Genomic DNA, 26719 nt, shown 5'->3' with positions numbered 1-26719 from the left:
GATCGCACAAACCATGAGGTCACGACCTGAGCTAAAATCAAGAGTCAGATGCTTAAGCGACTGAGCCACCCAGGAGCCCTGAGAAATAGAACTATTAATTGATCTACCAATGCCACTTCTGGGCATATATCCAAAATAAGGGCAAGCCCGATTTCAAAGGGATATTTACACACCCATGTGTAATGCAACATTATTCACAACAACCAAGAGGTAGGAGCTGATTCAATGTCCACTGATGCATGAATGGATAAAGAAAATGTGGTATGTCCATACATAGGAAGATGGCTCAGCCTTAAAGAAGACAAACATCCTTCATACGCTATGACATGGATGAACCTTGAGGACATTGTGCTAAGTGGCATAAACCAGTCACAAAAGGATGAATACCGCATGATCCCATTTAGAGGAGGTGTCGAAAACAGTTGAACTTTATTTTTCAACGTTTATTTATTTTTGGGACAGAGAGAGACAGAGCATGAACGGGGGAGGGGCAGAGAGAGAGGGAGACACAGAGTCGGAAACAGGCTCCAGGCTCTGAGCCATCAGCCCAGAGCCCGACGCGGGGCTCGAACTCACGGACCGCGAGATCGTGACCTGGCTGAAGTCGGACGCTTAACCGACTGCGCCACCCAGGCGCCCCAAAAACAGTTGAACTTTAGAAACAGAAAGTAGAATGGTGGTTGCCGGGGGCCAGTGGAGAGAGAGAAGGGCAGTTGTCCAACGGACACACGGTTTCAGTTTTGCAAGATGAGAAGTACTGGAAATGCCATCTAACAAGACACACACGGTTGACACTATTGTCCTAGACGCTCAGGATGGGTTAGATGGTAAATTTTGTTACGTGCGTTTTGTCACAGTAAAACAAACGGTTAAAAATGACCGGAAAAAAAAAACAAAAAGAAGAAAAAGACGTGTGTATCCTGGAGGGGGAGTTTGGGGTTTCAGTGAACCACATGGTGTAAAGATGGTGTGGGCCTGACCCACTTTCATGGTTCTGGTTTTCTCTGTGGGTAGCTGTTTTCATGACACAAATTGCAGCCGTTGATTGGGTTTGGGTCACTTGAGGTGTTGGACATAAAAGCCAAGGGCCACTCCGCTGCTGGGCGTATCGCTTGTTCCAGGCCAGAAGGCTGAAACACAGCAGAAGAGCGTGTGGTCTGATGGAAGCTGGCTCAGGCCTTCGGCCAGAGGCGTGGGAGCAGCTAGGCTGATGGGGTTTTGAAGTAATGATTACAGGGTTAAAAGGGCAAAAAGAACTCCAGAACCCACACATTGAAGTCCTGGCCCCTTCATTTAACTGTTGTGTGACCACCTAACCCCACTGATTTTCAATATGACATGGAGTTAATAATAAAGTTTATAATGAGCTTAATAATAATAATAATAATAATAATAAAGATGTACTTAAAAATAAGCAAGATGGGGCGCCTGGGAGGCTCAGTCCGTTAAGTGTCTTGACTTCGGCTCAGGTCATGATCTCGCAGTCCATGAGCCCCGCGTCGGGCTCTGTGCTGACAGCTCGGAGCCTGGAGCCTGCTTCGGATACTCTGTCTCCCTCTGTCTCTGTCCCTTCCTGGCTTGCCCTCTGTCTCTCTCTCCTTCAGAAATAAATAAACATTAAAGAAACAATTTTTAAAATGAGTATGATAATACCGACAGGGTAACATCATAATTGACACGCTAAGAACATGTTCCCGTACTTTCTTCCTCGCACGATATTCCCCACGCTCTACTTTTTGTTCAATGCCTCGGTTCCTCACTAGACTGTGAGCTCAGGGGGCCAACGATGTCAGTCTTCTTGGGTCTGCTCTGTCTCCAACAGTGAGCCCACGGCCTGGCCCAGAGATGCAGCAAGGCAACCCCTCTGTTGACCGAGGGAATGATGGATGATCGTGGATCGGAGTGCTTCGTCAAGGATCACTGAAGTACCAGGCATCATCACTTGAGCCTCTCCCATGTCACAAGGGATGGCTGGTTCATTTGTTGCCTGGAGAGGATCTCCCACCCCAACAGAAGTTGTTTACAGTTATGATGCCTGCGAGGCACATCACTCAAGATAAAAGATTTACTTGACTCTCCTCCCTGCCCCCCACCCCAAAGCAGCCTCCTCCTATCTCCACCTCACTGATAGGATTGTGACGTCTAGGAAACAGCTCGTTTCTTTAGAGAATGAAAAGCTGCCTCTGTTTCTCATTGTTCCTCAGCATAGCCTTCCTCTCCCTGCCCCTGGCCCTCACCCCCCACCCTCCTCTATTCTCTGCTCCCTGATCCTATCATGTCCCTGGGCCACTGCTTGAAGTGTGAGCCACCTTAGGTGATTTATGGACCCGGTGACGCCAAGGTCAGAGCACAGATTGTTTTCAGGCGTCCCTGAAGCCCCTGTGTGGTGCTGGAGATTCCAGCCCGGAGGGACAGTTCACAGGATACGGGGCTGCATTTGCAACAAGCCACACAAAGTGGCACAGGATATCTATCACCAGACAAGCTAAACAGTCATTGTTTTCTTCCCGCCCTGTGACCCAGGCCTGGGTCTGTAGAGACAACAGCTGTGGTCCGGACACCCGAGATAAACACAACATAAAGGACAATATATTCGAAGGAAGTAAGGTGCATGTGTCGTGAGTGTGGACGGTGACTTAAGATTTCTGGGTTTCCATCTCTGCCTGCGGTTGTATTTACCTAAGCAAGTGAGCAAGACAGGATTCCGTGTGGAATTGGAGCACGGAAGTGATCAAATTCTCGTTCATTCCCTCAATTATTTAATCAGCAGCCTGGCACCTCCTGAGTGTCTTCCCCAGGGTGAGCACCGGGCTAGGGCCGAGGCAGACAGGAGACGATGCTTTGCACGTGAGCCTCTAGGCCAGAATTAGCCTGCCCCAGTTCAACTTCCAGTTCTCACTCTCTGAGCAACCTCAAACAGCTGTTCGACCTTGTGGAGGAGACAAATTGTGAAAAATAAACTGAGATAATGTATATTAACCCCCAGGGGTTCAGTAGTATAATATGTGTGCATATTTAAATGGAAGACACAGTTCCTGCCTTTCAAAGCTTTGTTATAGATCTCAGCTCTTAACTCTGCTGCATAATAGAATTACCTGGGGAACTTTTAAAAAAGTGCCAATGCCTGGGCCCTATTTCCAGAGATCAGGGGACATTGCTAAGTTTTAAAAGCTTCCTGTGTTGTTCTAAGGCATCGCTAGGATTGAGGACCAGTGTTTGACCAAACAAAATTAATACAAGGATAATTAGAGAAAGTTTATCACTTACTTTCTTTTTTATATGTTTATTAACTTATTTATTTTGAAAGAGAAAGAGAGAGTGCGAGCAGGTGAGAGGCAGAGAGAGACAAGAGAAAGAGCAGGGGAAGGGCAGCAGGAGAGGGAGAGAGAGAATCCCAAGCAGACTCCGCACTGTCAGAGTAGAACCCCACACAGGGCTCGATCCCACGAACTGTGAGCTGAAATCAAGAGTTGGATGCTTAATCAGCTGAGCCATCCAGGTGCCCCGATCACTAAATTTCTGAGACAACTTCCAAACAACCTCAGTCCTGATGGCAATATTCTCATCTAAATTATTCAGATGAGCTTTGCAAATTCCTACTAACTCATTGATCATTTAACAATGGCATCTAGAAGCTTCGTCTGAAATCCATATTTACCTACTTTTAAAAACTCTCCCTTCTCCCTAGTAAAAGTCCTCGTCTCTTTCCCTTGTCCACCCCTTCCTCTGTGGGCTAGAAAAAACTTGAGACCTTCATCTCCAGAAACACATGCAGATATTTTCATTGTAAGCGTAATTTCCATGAAAACCAAAATAAGGAGAGAAGGAAGGAGGAAGGGACAAATACAGTTGTCTGGTACAACCTTCCCCACTTCTCTTTTCCTCTTAATCCCCCATCCCAAGCTCCCTTGATTCCTATTATGCCCACATTAGCGCCTCCCCAGCCTTGGGCACTTGGCGACATTGTCAATTCCCCAGATACCTGTCACTTCACCTCCTCTTGCTCCTGTCACCCTGGGCCAGACCAACCATGAGCTCTGGCCTTGAATATTGATGAAGGCATGAACATCAAACACTTACAGGATTGTTTTATGTCAGTAAGACTTTTTAACCACCAGCCCCCTCCAGCACCAGGAAATTAAAACCCTTGACATGACTATCGGTAAAGCGATCTTCCTGGAAACCTGGACGGGTGGTGACACAAACGAAGGGTAAAGATGTCAGTAATTACTCAAGGCCACTGCAAGGAGAATCAGGTGTTCCTGTCCCCCACCTCCCAACACAAGGCCTACTTCTCTATTTACAGAGCACAGTGTTGCTGTAATGGCCTAATTGATTTATAATGCTTTTCTCCATATTGTACCGTGTGTGCAATTAGTTACTGAAGAGGAATTGCAGTTCAGCTCACTGGCCGCATCTGCTACTAGTCAGGGACGTACGGTTTCATGCCCTATTTTCCAGATGGCTTGGTTAACATTCAGGGAAACCTAGTGACTCAGCCAGAGCTTCAAAAGAAGCTGGGGGGGGGGGGGCGGGGAGCTCAGGTATAATTGGGCCTGGGAGAACTACCCCAGATGGAAAGAAAACACAGCACAGTCTCAAAACGCGAGCTAAGCACACAATACTGTGAGAAAGGGTTCAAAAAACCCCACGTGGAATGTTCTTTTCTCCTGCACTCAATCACACATTAGTTCATTCACATAACAAATATTCATCGAATGCTTAGGGGATGTCAGTTTTCTTCCATTATCCAGTGGTAAACACACAGATACCTTGTATGCTTTTCTGGGGCCCAAAGCCAGGTGGAGGAGACACATCCAAAATAAATTATCACATGAACGAGAAGGTGAATGGGGAAGTGATACGTGTTAAGAGGGAAGTACGGTGTTCTGAGTCACCGGAGTCTTCTCTGTGTAAGAGCTGCTAAATCGGAGACTGAAGAATTGCCTGAAGATTAGCTCCAGAGGGAGGAAAAGAGTTCTAGGCAGAGGGAACAGCAGATTAAATATCTTGGCGAATTCCAGGAAGCGTAGGAAGGCTGGTACGGCTATGGCATAGCGAGATGTGGGACGTAGTATAGGTAAGTCGAGAAATGTTACGAAGGAAACAGACAACATTTGGCTTTAAGGTTTAAGAATTTTATTTATTTATTTGTTTGTTTATTTATTTATTTATTTATTTATTTATTTATTTATTTATTTTTAGAGAGTGTGAGCAGGGGAGAGGGGGAGAGGGGGAGAGGGAGAGAGAGAGAGAATCTTCACCAGGCTTCATGCTCAGCACAGAGACCCATGTGGGGCTGGAGGCCAGGACCCTGGGATTACGACCTGAGCCCCCAAATCAAGAGTTGGACTCTCAACCGACTAAGCCATCCAGGCACCCCTCTTTTAAGAATTGTATACTTGAGGGGCGCCTGGGTGGCTCAGTTGGTTGAGTGTCCGACTTCTGCTCGTGTCATGATCTCACGATTTGTGGGTTTGAGCCCCATGTTGGGCTTTGGGCTGACAACGCAGAGCCTGCTGTGGATTCTCTGTCTCCCTTTCTTTCTGCCTCTCCCCTGCTTGTGCTTTCCCTCTTAAAAATAAAAAGAAAATTAAAAAGAAAAATTAAAGAATTATATATGCAGAATCTAACATAAAAAAAAGGAAACTCAGAAACAGTAGAAAAGAGGGAATAGGGAGAGATTGATAGAATGATACATGCTGTTGGCTATAAGATGAATGAAGTCTGAGGATCCAATGTATAACGTGGTGACTAGTTGATAACACTGCGTTGCGTAATTGGAATTTGCTGAGAGAACAGAACTTAAATGTTCTCCTGTATATGAGTATGTGAGGCGATGGATGTAGGAAGAATCTTTTCACAAAATATCGAATCACTCCTACGGATGTCTTAAACACCTTACAATTTTATTGAGCAATTAAGCATCAATAAAGCTGGAAAAAGATTTATACTTTTAAGTATCAAAAAACCCCATAAAATTAAGCCTTTAAATAGAAGGGATAATATGATTTAAAATTTTAAACATTTCTTCTGTCTGCTCCACAGAGAGTGGAGACAAGATTGGGAGTGTAAGGAGAGGAAGAAAAGAATGAGGTTGGAAACCAGGTTGACTAAGGTCTGCAGCTTGGGCATGGGCGAAGGTGGTGGCAATGGAGGGAGTTGCATGGTTTAGAGAGATATCCAGGAGGCAAAATCAGTAAGATGTGATGGGAGATTGAACATGGAGAGGGAGAGAAAATCAAAGAAGACTGTCCTGCTTTCTCTCTTGAGCAACTGTGTGTGGATGACATTTACTTAGCTGGGAAAGGGCAGAGTGGGAGATATTAATTCCGAATCCTTATCATAGAGATGGAATTTAAAACAAGAGGGTGGAATAAATCATTCTGAGGACAAGAGTAGACCAGGAGGAAAAGAGGGCTCAAGACTGAGGCTTGCCAAATTCCAACTTTAGAGGCCAAATTGGAAGAATACCCCAGAAGGAAGAAGGAGGAGTGTATCTGGAGAGATGAGAGATAAACCACGAGAACATGATATCCCAGGAGCCTCAGAAGAAGAAATGTATGGGTTACTGGCTTTGCTGAATGCAGCTGAATTAGTAGAAACCATGAGAACCGAAAATGCCTATGGGGTTCAGGAACATGGAAGTCATTAGTGACCTGTAAAAGACCAGTTTTGGTGGTTACATGGCATGTTTTCAAAGACCTAAACTCAATGCCAGATTTGACAGCTGAGATGTTGTGGGGGTGGGGGGGGGCACCAGCTTGCTAAGTACTGAAGAGTACACAGGAGGGCTAAGTGGGTGGGAGAATGGAGACTTTGCTGCTTAAGCTTTTTTTTTTTTTTTTTTTTTCATTTTCCTAACTCCTCTGGCTGGTCAGAAGATAGCATGGTAGGAATGAAGGCACTGAGCAGTGATGGAGCTGGGGAGAAGAAAGCTTGCTAGGAGAAGAAGGCATGCAGAACGCGCTGGAGGAATAACTACTGCATGCATCTACTGGCTGAGACTTGAACACCTACCAGGACGGTCCATATTTATCCTCCATCTAGACCAGCCATTCTCAAGCCTGGCTGATCATAAGAACGACATCTATACCCATCACTATTCTAATCCAGCAAGCACATGGCTGGTGTGTTCTGTAAAGTCTGGAATTCGTGTCCTATAAAGTTCATGGTGATTCTGCTGATCATTCAGTCGGGGGACCACTCCCTTCAGTTAACTCTTGGTTTTAGTTTCTACCATAATGATCCCTGATAATTCCAATAAAGAGCTATACAACCCCGTTCCCTTTTCCCCTCATTGTCTTGAAAAGATGGGACACAAAAAGAACATATTTTCGGTTCACTAATAGTGCCAGGAAGTGTCAAAGAGCTCATTTTTTTTTCTCTGAGCAGAGAAATCCAGGCCTGAAAAATAAATGTAGCATAATTGTTTACACGCGTAGGAGCGCTCGATTTGCAAAACTCTTCATGTTATCCTAGGATGAATGTGGGGAGACTGTTAGAACCTCCATGAACTCCATTTCCAGATCAGGAAACTGAGTCAGAGAGCTTAAATGCACAGCCATTACATGATAAAGTGGGGACTTCAAGTCAGATGTTTTCTCTCCAAGTACATATTTTTATGAGAAGCTGACCGTCATACTGATTTTTGAGATGAAGACATAGGTAAAAGGGGGCATTTGGCCCATATACCTTAATACATGAATATGTACGTGTTTATTATGTTTATTATTATACGCATATCTCATATACAGTAAAACCTTGGTTTGCAAGCGTAATTCATTCTGGAAACATGCTTGTAATCCAAAGCATGTAATCCAAATCGAATGTCAAGAACCATCGACTCAGCTGTGATCACGTGACATTTGGCATTACGGACTACTCGTATTGCAATACATCGCTCGTTTATCAAGTTAAAATCTATTAGAAACGCTTTCTCGTCTTGCGGAACGCTCGCAGAACAAGTTACCCACAATCCAAGGTTTTATTGCATGTACACATCTCCATGCATTTTTAAAATGATTGACTCTACACCAAGTACAGAAAGAAAAATAAGGTAGAAGCTCTCGTGATTGTTTCCCTCACAAGAGCCTACAATCTCATGCGAAGATGTCACGTATGTTTTTATAGTGGTCAGAGGACTAGGAGCAAGGGTGCCAAGTGAGTGCTATGGATCCTATTCACTGCTGAAGGTCAGATGGAAGTGGATTCAATGTACCTCATGAAGCTCAGTGTCAGGGCCCTTCACTCGTACGTATAGGTTCTGGGACAAACTCTGTGAACGTGTTCACAATGTTATATATTTTCGTACAATGTGCAAAAAAAAGTAAGACAGTAAAATTTTTTTTTAACGTTTTGTTTTGAGAGAGAAAGTGAGAGTGGGGGAAGGGCAGAGAGAGAGCGGGAGACACAGAATCCTAAGCAGGCCCAGGCTCTGAGCTGTCAGCCTACGAACCGAGAGATCATGACCTGAGCCAAAGTCCGATGCTCAACCCACTGGGCCACCCAGCACCCGAAAAGTGAGACATTTTAATTGTAAGGTATTTTACTGGTCTCCTTCTGCTTTGACTTCAACCGCATTACCTTTCTCCTCCTGGCCTTTGGTGCAGGAGTGGTCCTGGACGTTTTGGAATTCTGGCTGGGGGGATTTGAGTAGGGTTTAGTGGGATACATTTAGACATCTCACACGGACTCCTATGTGTTTTTAAAACACAGTGAGCAGTCTTGGTATGTGAGTGACTTCTTGGACAACTTGTGTTGCCTCCTCTCCAAGCTCACCAGCATCAGATCACACACAGCAGCTCTGGGCTAGAGGTTTTCTCGCATGACCGGTCCCTACGGTACCTGTCATGAGAAGCACGCGTGTAGGTACTTGTTAATGAGCGTCTCCATTCAAAGATTATGGGGGCGCCTGGGTGGCTTAGTTGGTTAAGCGTCCGACTCTTGATTTGGGCTCAGGTCATAATCTCATGGTTGGTGGGTTTGAGCCCCGCACTAGGCTCTCCACTGACAGTGAGGAGCCTGCTTGGGATTCTCTCTCTCTTCCTCCTTCTCTCTCTCTCTCTTTCTCTGCCCTGACCAACTCGTGGGCAACTCTCTCTCTCTCAAAATAAATACACTTAAAAGGCTATGTATAACTAGTCACTCCATAAGAAATATTAAAATTCCTTGGAATCTTAGAGGTAAAATATGAAAAAAAATCTGATAGATGTTTCTCCAAATTGGACAGCAGCCTCAGCTACCAATTTTTTTTTTTTTTTCAAAGTCAATTCCTCATGCTGGAGGAAAGACTGGGGTTTCTTTCTGGTCTCTGTATAGAAAATGATAGTACAAAATTGTTGTCCCCTGAAAAGGTGATCAAAAAGGATAGAACCGAAAAATGTATTATAGAATTGTGTCAGGCAGTTTACTAATACGTTTGGTGTATTAGGACAATGCTTGTAGTGTTTGTCAACTTGAAAAAAAATTTCTAAATAAATACTTCTTACTCTAAGGACTTATTTACTTTGGAAACTAATTTTACATTGTATTTTGTATTTTTTCATTTTGTATATATATATATTTTTCCTTAAAGAGCATCTTCCAGACACTGTGTAAGTTACAGGGCCCACAAAAAAATGGATCATCCCCTGAGTTTAGGGAAAGAATAGGCCTCAGGGAAGGTTAGACAAAACTTCATGACTTCTAGAAAGTGGGGGAAGCATTTCAGGCAGATACAACAGAGCTATGGGTGAGGAGGCAAAGTGAGGCAAGGGCCCAGCCTGGAAAGAGCATTTGGAAACTGTTCTTAGTGTCCTTACGGAGTTTCTATGCTGTTATTGTTTGTGCTTTGTTGTTTTGTTTTGTTTGTTTTGTTTCAGTCCTTCGAGATTTACTGCATTTCGCTGTTGGCGAGTGCAGGCATCTCACGGTGTTTCCACGTAGGGTTGCCACAAAAAATCCAGAGTGCCACTGAAATTTCAGTTTCAGATGAACAAGGAAGAATGTTTAAGTATAAACGTGCCCCACGCAATCCAGGAGACATATTTACACTGAGACATTATTTGTTGTTTATCTGAAATTCAGGTTTGACTGGGAGCCCTGTATTTTTATTTGCTAAATCTGGCAACTTTATCCCGAGGATAAAGTTGAAAGTTATTATTTTCTTAGAGAGTGCAAATTTTTAAAAAAAATTTTTAATGTTTATTTGTGAGGGCAGGGAGGGGCAGGGAAAGAGAGGGAGACACAGAATCCAAAGCAGGCTCCAGGCTCTATGCTGACAGCTTAGGGCAGGGCTCGAACTCACGAACTGTGAAATCATGGCCCAAGCCAAAGTCAGATGCTTAACCAACTGAGCCACCCAGGTGCCCCTAAAGTTGAAAATTCTGAAGGAAGGAAAAATAGTTTTACTTTTGGCAGCTCCTGATTTCGGACCAGGGATCTTCCCAAAACACTCTCCTTTTCACCAACCGCTAAGTCTTGTCCAAAGTCCACACCTTTAGGCTCTGTGGGACCTCCTTGGTCACACAGAGCAGAACGAGTTAAGAGTGAGACAGCACCCACTGATGCTGGATGAAGGATAAACCACCCACTTAAAATCAGTGGCAAAGCTTTCTTCTGGGAAACAAATATTAGAGACTGAAGTAAAGGCATTCGCCAGCGTCACCAGTGAGGCCACTCTTGTCACTAACTGAATGCAGTCTGGGAGCGCTTCACTCAGACAGATTTGAGGGTTGGAAACCTGAATCCGTGTAAATCCGAGGGCAATGTAGTTTGGTTACTTACTAAGGTATCCTTTGCTTTATAGAAAGCTTTTAAAAGGTGTTTTGAATATAGTTTGATTTGCTTGACTCAAAAGTAGTTTAAGGCAGCTTTTTATTTTCAAAACTCACTTAGATGCAATCTTGTGCTCATTTATACCCCGGACAAACATGGGTTCGCTGTTGTGTAGGTTAAGGTCCCTAGGTTTAGGAAATAAAAATACAGAATAAGGAGTTAAATTCGAATTGCTGATAGGTAGCACATAATCCTTCTGTGTAAGAATGGGACAGCCTTTGTTATCTACCAGCGATTCCAATTTAAATGGTCACCCTGTGGTTTATTTGGCAACCCTATATGGGATACAATCTGATATTCCCGATTTTGAAGGCACACAAAGATGAAAGAAAAGAAGAGGGGAGAAAAGAAGAGAATGTTGTAAGTGTACAATATACTGCATTTTATCATAGATATCTGGCAATGGGAAGGTCTGAAGTCTCCCTAGGAGATTGCTAGGATTATATTCCTAGTCTCGAGACACTTTTGGTTTTGTGACCCCGTCACCACCTGTGAAAAACCAGGTATTTGCAAAGCAACTGAGGGACACCTACTTTGTACACAGTCTATTGCATACTGTTCTTCCAACTCGGTCCACCCCCCAAGGATCACCCCCCCTGCAGGATTTCTAGCAGAACGCCAGAGAGTTCAGGAAGGAATATCTTCCACACTGCTATCCGTTGCAAGTTCAAAGCTTCATTCACCTGGATGAGCTAACACATTCAAGTGAACGTGGGTGGAAGATGGTGGGAGCTGGAGCTCCTGATGTGTCTGGACTCCTACTTCAAGATTTTTACCTTTCTCAGAAAATTGACTCTCTGAGTTTTATAATAGTGGAAACTGTTCAAAGATTAAATAAATTGCCCCGGTGGGGAGTTGAGTCCCTTGTGTTTGGAAGACTGAGTGAGCATGTGGTGGGCATGTCAGAGAGGTGATGAGTATTTGGAAGAACATGTTTATTCAGTGTTTGGTGTAGATCTCATTATCGTTTCTCAGGTCTCGAAAATGGGTATAGCATAGCACAGGTTCTAGAATCATTCGGATTTGGAGTAAAACTCACAACTTTGACTTTTGTTAACTTTGGGTAAATTGCTGAATTTTCCCAAGCCTCCTTTTCTCTATTTATAAAATGGGGACGAGCCTGATGAGTTGCTATAAAGATTAAATAGAGAATGCATATAAAGCACATAGCACTTTATATCTACACTATATACACAATATATCAGTGAAATGTTAGCTACTTCTCAAGTCCCTTCAAGTTCTGAGACCATATACTTTCATCAACTTCAGCCAGAAAAACTAACTATGGGGATTTAAAGGGACCAGGAAATAGTTCAGATTCTACCAAGATAAAAGTTAAAAAGGTATCATGGAGTCCTTTGGTGTACTCTTTTGGAACTGACTCAAGGAAAATGAATTTGGGTTCTACTTTTCTTGTCTGCCTTTCTTACAGGCACAACATTAAGTATGTATTTGATGCTGAGGAAATAATGTTTCATGGGAACTATGATCTTCTTTGCCATACATGAGAACAGGGACTTTGACATTTATTCCATAAAACCCCTGGCTAGAAATAAGAAAATAAATTCAACATACATGAACAATTGATTTATGAAAAAGAAGCCAAGAACATAAAATGAAGAAAGGAAGGTTTCTTCAATAAATGATGTTGGAGGGGTGCCTGGGTCACTCAGTCGGTTGAGCATCTGACTTTGGCTCAGGTCATGGTCTCACAGTTCACGAGTTTGAGGCCTGCACTGGGCTCTCCGCTGTCAGTGCAGAGCCTCCTTCGGATCCTCTGTCCCCCTCTCTCTCTCTGCCCCACCCCTACTTGCTCTCTCTGTCTCTCTCAAAATAAATAAACTTAAAAAAAAAATGGTGTTGGAAAAACTAAACAGCCATGCAAAAGAATGAAGCTAGACCACTATCTTACATCACACACAAAAATTAACTCAAAATAGATTAAAAATTTGAATATAAGACCTGAAACTATAAAATTCCTATTAGAAAATACAGGCAGTATGCTGGTGGACATCAGTCTTAGCTATGTGTCTGTGGATCTGACTCCAAAGCCAAGAGAAACAAATATATAAACACATGGGACTACATTAAGCTAAAAAGACTTCTGCATAGTGAAGGAAATCATCAAAATGAAAAGGCAACCTACCCAGTGGTAGAAAATATTTTCAAATCATATATCTGATAAGGGTTTAGTACCCAAAATATATCAAGAACTTACACAACTAAACAATAAAAAACCCACACAGCCTGATTTAAAAATGGGCAGAAGATCTGAATAGACATTTTTCCAAAGAAGACCTACAGATGGCCAATAGGCTCATGAAAAGATGTTCAATACCACTAATTATTGGGAAAATGCAAATCAAAATCACAATCGGCTATCACTTCACACCTGCTAGAATGGCTATTATCAAAAAGACAAGAAATAATTAGTGTTGGCAAGGATGTGGAGAAAGGAACCCTTGTACACTGTTGGTAGGAATCCAAGTTGGTGCAGCCACTATGGAAAACTGTATGGAGGTTCCTCAAAAAATTAAAAATAGATCTATTATGTGACGCAGCTATTCCACTTTTGGGTTTTTATCTAAAGAATACAAAAACACTTATTCTAAAAGATATATTTATTCTTATGTTCATTGTAGCATTATTTACAACAGCCAAGATATGGAAGCAACCTAAATGTCCTTCAAAGGGTGAATGGTTAAAGAGGATGTGGCATAGATATACAATGGACTATTACTCAGCCATAGAAAAGGATGAGATCTTGCCTTTTGTGACAACATAGATGGACCTAGAAGGTATAATGCTAAGTGAAGTAAGTCATACAGAGAAGGTGAGATACCATATGATTGCACACATGGGTAAAATATAAAAAACAAACAAACAAATGAACAAACAAAACAATACAAAAACAGATTGATGGTTTCCAGAGTGGAAAACTGGGGTTGGCCTGTGGGCAAAATGGATGAAGGAGTTGAGCTGAATGGTGATGGATGGTAGCTAGATTTTGGTGGTGATCATTTTGTAGTATATACAAATGTGGAAGGAAGGAAGGAAGGAAGGAAGGAAGGAAGGAAGGAAGGAACAAAGTGGACGGAGGGAGGGAAGGAGAAAGGGAAGGAGGGAGGAAGGGAGGAAGGAAGGAAAGTGGATGGAGGGAGGGAAGGAGACAGGGAGGAAGGGAAGAAGGGAGGAAGGAAGGAAGGAAGGAAGGAAGGAAGGAAGGAAGGAAGGAATTTAATCAAGAGAAAACAATGTTTTTTAGTTCTCTGCAAAACTTCTAAGATGTGTTTGTGAGCTTCGCTGTAGACAAAGAATGTCTACTTGCATTTTAAGCAACTCATAGCAATGGGATCTCACTTTTTTAAAAGATACAGTCTCAAACATTTCAGGTGGAAGTTATATGACTCTTTCAATTTTATGTCTGTATTACCCAGATTAATATTTCTAACTGCCTGCTAAACCATTTCTCAGTACTTTGTAGAAAAGTTACCTTGTTTAAAGAATAAGTCATCTTGATTTGATCCATTTTTTTTTTCTAAAATAGCACTGTCACACAGGTCAACACATCCAAATAATGAATATGTTTGACACAGAGATTTTACAAAAATTAGTTTGTTTCCTGCCCACATCAGGAATGTGTTGTGTATGCATAATAAACGGGAAGATTAGTTTGTGAGAATTGTAGGTCCACCCTGAGTGCACAGAGATAAGTTCTAAAAATAAAACTGACTTCTACTCTCTTATTTTTCCCCCCTAGGGCTAAACGCTGAGCACAATTCTTAACAAACACTTGAGAAGAGATCGCAGGGATCCTGCATCATTCCACAGTCTCCCAGTGCCCCCTGTTGGTACATGGTCTCCTGTTTCCTAAGGGTGAATTCCAGACAGCGGGTTCCCCCTGTGAATTTTACAATCCGACTTCCTTGGTTATGGCTTGACATAATTTCCCTGGAGAGTTCAAGCTTAGGGTATGATAATATACCTTGGATCTGCAAAGCATTAAAAGGGAGGATATTGTCAGATATATGATCTAGCCATGGACATAGGCCAGATGCATTCGTAACCGAAAGAGAAGGCCCCCTTGTCCTTGTCTACTCCTAACTGCTTTGGCTTTGCTGGTATCTCTCATCACCTTCCTGACTTTCGCAGAAAGGCTCAGGTAATTTCTTTCTTCGGCCTTCCAGTTATGTTGTTGGGAGCTTGCTTATGGCCATATATAACAGGTGACAACAATGTCTTTCAGAGAAGTAAAACCAAAAAAAAGCAATGGCAGAAGCATCGTATGTTCTTTTCAAGACTGCTTCCCTGGAATAATGACCTACAGTACAGAGTGGGTTGAAATGAATTCTTTATAGTTGGGTGCAGACTTCCTTTCATTTATTTATTTATTCATTCATTCATTCATTCATTCTTACATTTGGGTTGGCCTTGTGGCATTAACTGAAATTAGAGTCCGGTTAAAAATATAATAAATCTATCTAGGCCAATCTGTGGGAGGGAACTTCAAAACGGCCAGAGACACTGAGATTGTGTTTTATGCTAATGGCTTCTAGTTGGAAACCCTGAGGGAAAGAGCTGGCTAAATTCTCTGCAATTAGGGTAAGTGCATGCCAAGGCCTTAGAATTCCAAGTCAACCATTTGGCTGGCATTCTACACTGCCCCAACAGCTAGTCAATTCAACGAAAACATGACTTGCCTTGCTATCATGTACCCAACAAAAACAGCTGAATTTTTCCTTCTTTAGTTTTCAACAAGAGATGTTGGCTTGTTAGAGACTTGGTGTGGACTGGTAACATTGTAGAGCACTTGTTTATTCTGAGTTCCAAGAAGGAAATGGTGCACAGATGTTAGAAACTCTGGTCTCTGCACTGAGTCTGCATTTCAGTTGACAACACGGGGAGGACATTTGGTCCTCCGCTTATGAAAGTCCTACCTATCCATCACATTCCAGGCCACATCTTATTTATTCCAAAAAGTCATTCTAATTCCTCTCTCTATTCTGAATCTCTTTCACTCTTTTACTGCATAACAATGTGCTGTGCCATAAATATGGAAAATTCCTAAGAGGTCCCAGACCATGTCTTTACTGACATTGGTGCCTTGTTACCACTAAGCCCTCACTAAGTGATTTTGAATACAATTGTGAAGGTACATGTGGCGGAAGCACAAGGACACTTCCAAAAGGCAATAACATCACTCAATAGGATACAAACATCTCTGTGAATATAATAGCCATGACCCATCCGTAGCTTTCTTCTATGCAAATTCTGCTGCAAGAAAAAAACTAAAAAAAAAAAAAAAATCTGAGCATGTTATTCGCCTTCTTTAGAGCCCCATACTTCTTTGTTTGTTTGTTTTTAAGTTTATTTTATTTTGAGAGAGAGAGAGAGAGAGAGCATGTGCATGCAAGCAGGGGAGGGGCATAAAGAGAAGTAGAGAGAGAATCCCAAGCAGACTGTCTGTACTGTCTGCAAAGAGCCCTACATAGATCTCCAACTCACAGACTGGGAGATCATGACCTGAGCCAAAATCAAGAGTCAGATGCTTAGTCAACTGAGCCACCCAGGGGCCCCAAAGCCCCACGTCTCTTTCTGGCCTCCTGGATAGACTCCAGACTCCTTGGATGAATCTACGATGCTTGTAAGGTCTGTTCCAAATTCACCTTCATAACCTCATTCTTCGCCAATCCACTCCCTTCAGACTTTGGTCTACTTCCTATGAATTTCTCTAGTAATTTCTAGTAATTTCTCTAGTAAATTCTCTGGTCTACTTACTCTGAATTTCTCTAGTTACCCGTTTCTGAAGTATCTTTCCTTCACTTTCTTGCCTGGACAAATTTTCTTCATTATTCAAGATTTTACATAAAATTTTTCAAACTCTGTTTAGGAATTTTCAAATCTCCAAGGCAAAGTAAGTCTCAGTTTCCTCTGGGATTTTACATAATTTTGTTCATGATTTCATGATAACATCTGCTGTGTCTTGTATCACAAATTTCCTACCTACTATTAAATTACTTACTAGGTTTAAAAAAATAAAATAAAAATAAATTACTTACTAGGTTTAAGTGACTCGAGGATAGTGACAATGTTGACTTATTTAGGTCTTTAAGCAGCTAGCCAACTGTATAATATGTAGTGAGTTTCCATAAATATATGATGAACGAATGAATCAATAATCCTGAGGGGTAATGATAATAACACTGGACTAGGAATTGGTAGTCCTGGGTTCTAGACTCAGCTATTACTTTCTACTGTGAAATCTCAGGCAATTTAGCTTTAATGGTGTCAGATTACTAACATGCATAATGAGCGTTTCAAATTAGGTGACCTCAAAGGTCCCTTCTGATACAGGACCCATGAAGTCTGAGCTCCTGAGTAAAGTTCATCCAGAAATTCTAAATTCTATATTCTAAATTCAAAATTCAATAGGTTTCAATTGATTAGTTCTGAAAAACTCTTTCAAATTTGTTAGCTTAAGATGTATTGAGGGCAAATACCAAGTTAGTAACAAAAAGACTGGAATTTCCGGAAAAGAATGGATTCTAATCTTGAGCTCCTGGCCAGTTTAGAGAGACTAAAATATTGGACATATTGTCTATTTCTATGTATTTAAGGTTAAGTAGTGGACATTGGATACTAAAGAGATGTATCATACTAACATATGAACAAGTGACTTAATTCTTCTATAAACCACCCATATTCAGTGTCAGATTGAATTCCACAAAAAGTAAAATTCACACATACTTTTCATATAATTTAATCCAGAGCATTTTCTTAGGCATTTTGACCAGGGCTGGGGTGGGGATGGGGAATGATCCACAAGGCAGTTAGCTAAGGCTCGAGCTTCCAGTTATATCATACTTTATGCTTGTTTTTACACTATGCTTCAATTTAAATGGGACAAGAAATCTGAGAAACAGAAGACTGTGGTCCCCTGCACATTCAACTTTCTATTCAATATCTAATGATGTCAAAAAGGTGTATGAAATTTAGTGTGGCATAAACAGGACTCCTGATTGACCCACACGCCCAGCATTCACTTCTCCACATGTTACTTATTTAAGCAAATGCCATCGTGTTCACTTAGTTGCTTAGACAAAAACTTAGAAGTCACTGTAGATTCTTCTCCTTCCCTCAATCCCATCATCCAATCCATCAATCACCTACAGCTTTAAAATATATTCTGAATCCAACCAGCTCCCACCATTTCCACCATAATGACTTTTTCCCAAGGCACCATGATCTCTTACTGCAGATTTGCAGAATACTGCAAATAACCTCTGAAGTAGTTTTTCAGCCTCCACATTTGCTTTCTTACCTAGAGTCCCTTCTAAACTTAGCAGCCAGAGTGATCTTTCTACAGCATAAATTGGATCATCATATTCCTCTACATAAAAGGAGCTGGTGGCTTCCAAATACACTTTGAATAAAATCCAAACTTCTTCCCATGGCCTACTCATTCCAACATTATCTGGCCTTACAATGTCCCCAGCCTAATCTTCTTCCCTTCCTCCTCTGGTTTTACTTTGCCCCCTCCGTGGCCCTTATTTTTGGTGTTTTAAGCATACCCATTTGTGTTTAGGGTTCATTGTACATTGAAGGCTTTCCCTATCAGTTGGGTCTCCATACAGGTCTTCTCCTCATGGAGAACTTCTCTCATGCCCCTCCATACAACAACCTCTTCTGCTATAGTCACTCTCTGTCAAAATTACCCTCTTTTATCTTCTTCATGGCACTTATCACCACCTTAACTATCTTATTTGTTGGCTTATTTACGTAGATGTTACCTGATGATCTTCGCTCTAATGCAATCTCCTTGCAGGTGGAGATTCCTTCTGTCTTATTGCTGTGTTCCACACTCTTAGGACATGGTTCACATATCTAAAGCTTCAATCAATATTTGTTAATTGGCTAGCCAACCACACGTTCCTATTATTATATACGAACATTAGGGAAACAGAAAACAAATAGCTAATAAGGATCTAGATATTCCTCTTAACAATGTATAAAACCCTTTGGTTTATAAAGGAAACTGGCAATATATGGACATAACCTAAATATACATAAGGCTTTTTCACGTTCTCTTTTTTTTTCACTCTTTTTATCAGAGTGAGGCCATCATACATGTATATATGTATATGCATATATTTAATAGATAGATAGGCAAATAGATAGAACCTAATAATCACTCAAGGTTGACAGTTAAAATCCCGAAAGGAAACAGACACTAAAATTGAGTTGAGGAAAGTTGAATAAAGAGATAATTTACAAGGATGTGAGCAGTATTTAGGAAAAGCAATAAGGAGGGATCCTGGTGCTGGTAAGAGTGGGGGGCCATTACCCCTACTCCTGAAGGCTCAAGAAGCAATGACCTGAAGCCAGAAGAAGAGAACAGAGAAAGCCTCCTGACAGCAACTTCAGCTTTTCTGGAAAGATGGAGCTAACCGAATGTAACCTGCCAGAAATTAAATTAGGGAAATAACTGTCCCAACTGCACTCTCCTCCTGCCTGGGCAGAGCTCCACCAGCAGTCTGGAGGCTCTGGATGCCATACATTTGGGTCAGCTTTGAGGAGCACAGACAAGGTTAGCATGTGTGCAGGAATGGCTCTGCGGGAGCAAATAGAAGATAGTGTGTGGCAAATTCAAAGAAAAACATGAAATATTGTCTCATGAAAAAGTCAACAGGCCAGAGGGGAAGGAGCAACAATCCAGTACTAAAGCAGGGGGTCATAACCTAAAACTTTTCTGCCAAGGTTGAGATCTATTTTCTTATCTTCTGCAAGGGAAGGAAAGAAGATGCTTGATGCTCGACTCACAATGAAGGAAAAAAAGGAAGGCAGGAAGCGGGGAGGGAAGGAAGGAAGGAAAGAAAGAAGGAAGGAAGGAAGGAAATGGGTAGGAGAGTGCCTGAATGAAGATCTTTCTCTTTCTCCCTTTCTCCATTCCTCCCTTCTTTCCTCCTCCTTTCCTCCCTTCCTTCCTTCCTTCCTTCCCTCCTTGTTTATTTACCTTTTATAAGCCTAAGGTGCTGGTGCTGGCTCATCCAGAAGGAGTGCAAGGGACACCTAGTAGGAACAATGCTGTCCAAGAACGAAGCTGTCATGAGTAGTAGGGGGACACATTGCCAAGTCATGTTGTGCTCAGAAGTCTACCTTTTTAACAGAACCTCATGTGAAAGAAAGAAACAACTTTTAATAATTTCTGAAGCTAAATTTAGGAAAATAAAAAAGTCAAAGGACCTTATATAACTGTTAAGATATTACTACTCTGTGAGGTTCCAAACATTGTAATTAAAAATCAGTATCAAATTGCCCACAATTTCATGCTGTACCTCCAATAGCATAGGCCTGATTTTCAACATCATTTCCAGGTAATTTTAAAGAGACGTCACAGCAACTCAGAAGGAATTACTGGTATGGTGTTCTCCAGTATGATAAAAGAAAGCAGCAAAAAGTTTACTTGGTGATTCTTTCCTTTTTTTAACCTTGGCCCCAAATAGCTGGTCTTGGCAAGGTAGCAAATCATGAAAGTGTGAAAAACGTCTGCTTTTTTTCCCTTGAATCTTTTTTGTTCTATTTATTTGATCCAAAGACATTTGGGAAAGAAGATTCCAGAATGTTTTTACACAATTATGGTTGCAGGCATCAAACAGAAAGAGTTGAGGAGAAGAACAAGGATATACAAAAAGGTATGGAGGGGAATCACAGACTAGGAATTGGGTGGTGGAAACAGTGCTTACCAAGACCTGTTCAGACTCTGAACTTGAACTGGGATTCCCAACCATGGATTTGCCTATGGAGCCCAAAAAGAGAGTCACATAGATAAAGGAGGGGGAAGGCAAAGAGAAAGGAAATGGAGAGAAGCCTCACAGAAAAGAGAGAAGGGGGAAAGCCTAGGATAAGACAGGGAAAGGAGAGAAAGGGAGCAAAGAGAAATGCAGAGAAGAAAATCGAAGCCTTGTGGGAAACCAGCCTGCACAAAAGGCAGAAAAGCTATACTGGCTTTACCTCTTCAGGCATTAAGAAGCCAGTTGTAGGGGCGCCCGGGTGGCTTGGTCAGGTAGGCATCCAACTTTGGCTCAGGTCATGATCTCACCGCTGGTGAGTTTAAGCCCTGCGTCAGGCTCTGGGCTGACAGCTCAGAGCCTGGAGCTTGTTTTGGATTCTGTGTCTCTCTCTCTCCCTGCCCCTCCCCTGATTGCAATCTGTCTCTCTCTTTCTCTCTCAAATATAAATAAAAACATTTAAAGAGACTTCTAAAAAAAGAAGCCAGTTGTAAACAATTTTCAATAGTGCAATTTTTAATTTTTTTTTCTTTTGGCCTCTTGGAAATTTAGTTCAGCTAGAGAAATGCAAATTTATTTTGATGAATGTATCATTAAAAGTAAAATAAAATATCCAAAAATACATTGAACATCTGAATTATTAACAAATATGATGGAAGAGCCTTCAGTTCCCAGTCCCAATTTATGAAATGATGAACTTAATAATTTGCAATTGTAAATAATGCCATTTTCATGAATAGCCATATATAAAAAGCTAGCTGTGTAAATAAAAGCCAGGCCATAGTAAATCAGGATGAAAGGAAAGGCATTTTTCCTTTGCTTTATTTCCTCCTTCAAATCCTTTACCTTTCTATTAGTGATTGTACTATTGCTAAGAACCACACACACACACACACACACACACACACACACATGCACAGCTGCTTCTAAAGGAAGGCAGTTTTTAAGGAACTTATGTAAGTCACTGGGTCAGTTAGTATGTGGGAATGTTTCTCACGTTTGCCTGGCCATGTGACTGAGGAAGGGTGTGTGTGTGTGTGCATGCAGAATCTTACAACAGGACACTTAATGCACCCAAATGCAACTTTAGGGTTCAAAATGAGAAGCAGATTCCTTAGACTAGTTTCCCTGGGGAGCTTTCTTTTGTGAAAGAGGGAGAAATCCAGTACTCACCCACTAAGTCTCGGCCTCTGACAGTAAGGAATCATTCCTACAATCTAGTTTCAATTGTCCTAAGCAGTAAGATTTCCTTTGCTCTGTTTGGGGAACTAGTTTCATTAGTAACTCTTTGTGCATGCAAGGAAGTATATTCTGACATTGAAGTCTAAAGTCTTTTCCTTTGTTTTGTTTACCTATTCCCAATTATACCCTCAGAACTCTCTGAAAAATTATTTTATCTCTCCGGCTACGTACGATAACAGTAAGTGGACAAAGACTTCTATTTTAGTATGTGTTTCCTGGGGGAACACAAAGGGATTGTGAATGATAACTAGCTTGATTAAGTGGAAATGCAGTGCAAATATGGAACATGTTCTTTTTCAGGCTTCACACATAAGAGCCCTGTACAAGCATTAGCTGAATCCACTATGGGAAGACCTTCGGGTTGGCCCAGAGGCAACATCCTACATAGCAGCTTTCAGAAGGGTTCTGCATTTGAGTAAATGTATTCAGGGATAGTGAATTTTGGATTATAATTAGAAATCACAATGGTTTGCACTTTTAAAGTTATTAGAGCTAAGATACATTGAGAATTTGAGTCTGTTGAATTCAGCGCACATACAGGTAACCTTTTCAATGATTTAATCTAAATCATCTTTCAAACTAATAAACATATATGAGAGTGAAGATGGGAACTCTTATACTTTTCTGGAAAGAAATTTAATACTCTTCATCAAGAACTTTTAAAGATGTCCTTAACCTTTGATGAAAAATTCTTCTTCCAGGAAGTTACTGTAAAAAATGACAATCATGAATGGACCCCCAAATTTGGCACATTTTGTATATATATTTATAATTGAATAACAAATATTGAAATTAAAACAATCAACATAAAAGGACTAATGAAATAAGCTATGGTCCATTACTCAATGGAATAATATGCAATCATTGAAAGAATAGTATTTCAAAATGTTTAATGATGTGACAATGCTCATAATACAGTCCTAAGTTTTAAAAAGCTGGATGGGAAGGTCTTTTGAATATAATTCTAATTTTATAACAAGTGTGACATATATTTTAGTTATGCTAATAACAGCTGAGAGACTGACTGCAGGTCTAGTCTGTGACCAGACAAAACAAATTTACATTTACCCATGTACACAGGTGCCCAGATCCCTCACAAGATGATGCAAGCCATTTATTTTCTTTAATATAAAGTTCACCTTTCAAATTATACTGAGTCTACTTCAGAGGGAATCTCATATTTCCTTCATATTGGACAATCCCTTTGTCTTTATATCTCTCTCTTCTCTCACCAAAGTCCTGCTTCATCCTGGAGGAAAGGCACGTCATTCTTGATTTTTCTGGATGTGATAACAGGCTCATCCTGAAGGGGTAGCATTGCATTGCTTGACCATCTTGGCTTTTATTTTTTATTATTTTTTTAAAGAATAAATTATCCACAGGCAACTAAGCACTTATTTTTGCCAAAATATCGACCACCTCTAGCTATCATAGTCAAAACACCTTCACACTGGGTAGGGGGTGTAGGGGAAAATAAAGAAGGGGATGGAAACATTCTAGATGGGCAGACAGATACACACACACACACACACACACACACACACACACACACAAATGATTGACTGAAGAGATAAAACTCAAAATAATATCAGTGGTTATTCTTAGGTTTGGGGATTCCGGGTAACTAATTTTCTTAGTTTTACTTTTCTTTATCTTCAGGATTTTCTAAGAAGAACATATTTCTTCACAACCACAAAAGATTTTTTTTCTGTAAAAGAATATATTTTTAAAAGAATATACAAATTTCAAACTGCAAAGTATTGATAAAGTTAGCCTTCAACTGACCTCAGTGTTCTTATACCTAACTGTACTAGTCCTGTTATAGATACAAAAACCAAAATAAAACTAACAACCAAAATAAAAAAGAACATGAACAAAAATATTCATCCCAGAGAGAAAATGGCTAATAAAGTGTTCAATATTAACCTCTAAATTAAATATGTAGGAAATATTTTCTCTCAATTAACTCCATTTATAATTACTACTGAGTAATAGTACACTTTATTTATCAAGAAATTTGATCGGGAAGGATATTACTTTAAGATCAAAGTCAACCCTTTGGCAACATTTCAAATTCCAGTCATGTGAGACAATTGGATTTTGGAGAGGTAACCATGTTATTATGCTACTAGTTAACATTGGTCTTTCTTGGAGGTGGTGGAAAGTGGCTTCTCAGAGCCAACAACACTCTGATCCAAATTGTCTCCAGCAACACCATGGATAACCCTGGCCTGCGGTTCTAAAGGGATCATTTTAACATCACTTATATACATATGTTATAGAGATTATATTCAAACAATCCTCTTGAGAAGATATTTTAAAGATTAGGTAACCATGTGAGCTGTTGGGTGCAGACCCTTTAAGATGTCTCATCACAGCTGAGGTTGAGGCTGAGACAGAAATGTCAGCTTTGCTAAGTAATTGTTGCTCTTTCATCTACTTTTCAATTAACCTGGGAAATCCAAATTCCAGAAGGTGGTAAACTATGGCCAACACTTGGGATTCATTCATTTTTGTTGTTGTGCTTTTAGCGAATTCAGGCAGTGTGAATTCAACCCTATGATGAATGTGTCTTTCCCCTTCCAAAGCATCATCTGTACCAAACTGGACAACTTGGCATCTGCCTTGACAACTCTAACAAGCAATCATTTTGACAGGAGACCATCTGTGTCGAGCAATATACACAGAGTCCGCATGAAATGGAAAGGGAAGGAACAGTGCCTAGGAAGAAGTTATTGTCTGAAGTGCCCCTGGAGGTTGGTATTTAGAATCTCAGGGGAGACCATATGCCAAAATTGAACATTTGAGACAAATTCCTGTCTTGAATGGTTTCAGGGACCAAGAATCTCCCTTGAGGATTCAATGATGAGAAAGAAACATTTAATAATCAACCACTGGCACTGGATTAAGATGCTGACTTCAATCCTTTCTCTTCTATGAACTGACTCTATTTCCTGGGGTAAGGCATTTGACCTCTTGGCTATTCTGTCCTCTTTTCTATGTTAACTGCTTGTGTGTTTCCTTGCATAAGGCACCTAGCATTTGTTTGTCTATCTAATAAGCCTCACCCTCTCCCTCTGTTCCATGTATTTCCCCAGCTCCACTCAAACAATGAGTCTGCCCCCTCCTGCCTTGGCCAAACTCATTACCCCAATCAAATTCTTTCCCTTATGTTTGGAATAGAGACTAAAAGATTCCAAGTCAAAACAATCTGTCTATTCTCTTGAATTCAGACATGAGATCTCCAGGCAGCAGCCATTTCCTATCATGTGTACAAGAAAGTTGAGAAAACTATTCTGAACAAAACAGAAGAATAAAGTAGATAAATAGACTAAGACAAAAAAAAAAAAACAACTCAGATGATTTAAAAAAATCTTAATGCTTATTTATTTTTGAGAAAGAGAGAGAGAGAGAAACTAGGAAAGGGGCAGAAAGAGAGGATTCCAGGCTCTGAGGTGTCAGCCCAGAGCCCAATGCGGGGCTTGAACTCACGAACTGCAAGAGATCATGACCTGAGCTGAAGTCAGACACTTAACTGACTGAGCCACCCAGCTAGCCCCAAATCCTAGCTGATTCTTGAAGCCTAACTTTACTCCTCTCCCTGAATTTTAGGTGAAATTCTAGTGTCCTTGTTATTCATTCTTTTTTTACTTAAACTGGTTTGTCACTTAGAACAAAGGGAAGGCTAAATAATTTAACATTTTATGGGAGTTTTGTCTCCAATTTGTTCCCATATTTATATATGCGTATCACTTATAAATCTTTGGTTCTCAATAAGGAAAATAAGTGTCCTCTACAAAATCAGTATGCTGGATTATATGAACTCTGTCATCCCATCCTGTTCTAACTTTCTATTTATAATTCTGTTTCTCTTAAGGCCAAGGTTTTGGTTGTGGTTAGAGGAGAATATAAAAACAATAATATATCATCTCTGTCCTCATAGAATAGTGGTAAGACATCCACACATAAAGTCCATCAGCTTTTTTTTAATGCTAATTTATTTTTGAAAGAGGAGGCAGAAAGAGAGGGGAACAGAGGTTCCAAAGCTGTTTCTGCACTGACAGCAGAGAGCCTGATGCAGGGACCATGACCTGAGCCAAAGTCAGACGCTCAACCGTCTGAGCCACCCAGGCGCCCCAGCCCATCAGCTCTTGAGTTCTAAAGAACCCCAGCCCATCAGTTCTAAAGAAAGCTAGAGCAGAAAGTGACTGTTCCATCCCAGCTCTGCTAAATGATTCTGAATTCTCATACTGAGGTCTGGTTATGACTTCAGTAATATCAGAAATTGCAAATGAAAAATACACTTTAAACAAGTGCCTTTCACACTATGCCGCTGGCAAGACCTGACACTTTCAGATCCAAAGCAGGCTTTTCTGGGAGAATGAAATGTCTGATTATTGTAATAAGACACCTACCTGATGTGGATCTCATTGCCTGCAGCTCAAAATACATTGAAGACAGTAGCAAGCTAGAGTTGAATGGGTAGTCCAATGCTTAGTAATGGCCTTTGGAGTCAGAATGGCCTTAGTATTCTGGAACAACTATCTGCCCACTGTCTTTTCTGTGTGTGTTCGGTCTCCTGTCTGGCTTCTTTGCTTGTGCAGACCCTCCCACATGGGACGGGTATGGTCCCTCCTCCAAAAGGCTCAATTCATCTCTTCAAGGAAGCCTTTAGCCTAGTTAATCCCACAGTGATTCTTTCCTCCTCTGAATCCAAAGTATTTGGTAATAAACCTTTTCATCTGAAAATCATACAGTGCCTTGCTAGGATAATGCTAGTTTTTTAACAAGTAAGTGCCAAACCGTCAACGGCCTAACCCAATAGATGCTTATTTCTGGTTTTTGACCTAGTGCAGATTTCTAGCCAATTG

The sequence above is a fragment of the Lynx rufus genome, unplaced genomic scaffold (assembly GCF_022079265.1).
Source record: "Lynx rufus isolate CCGP_SWC_20201006 ecotype Redwood Valley unplaced genomic scaffold, mLynRuf1.p SCAF_9, whole genome shotgun sequence".
Taxonomy (NCBI): domain Eukaryota; kingdom Metazoa; phylum Chordata; class Mammalia; order Carnivora; family Felidae; genus Lynx; species Lynx rufus.
Note: the sequence above shows the minus strand (reverse complement) of the source record.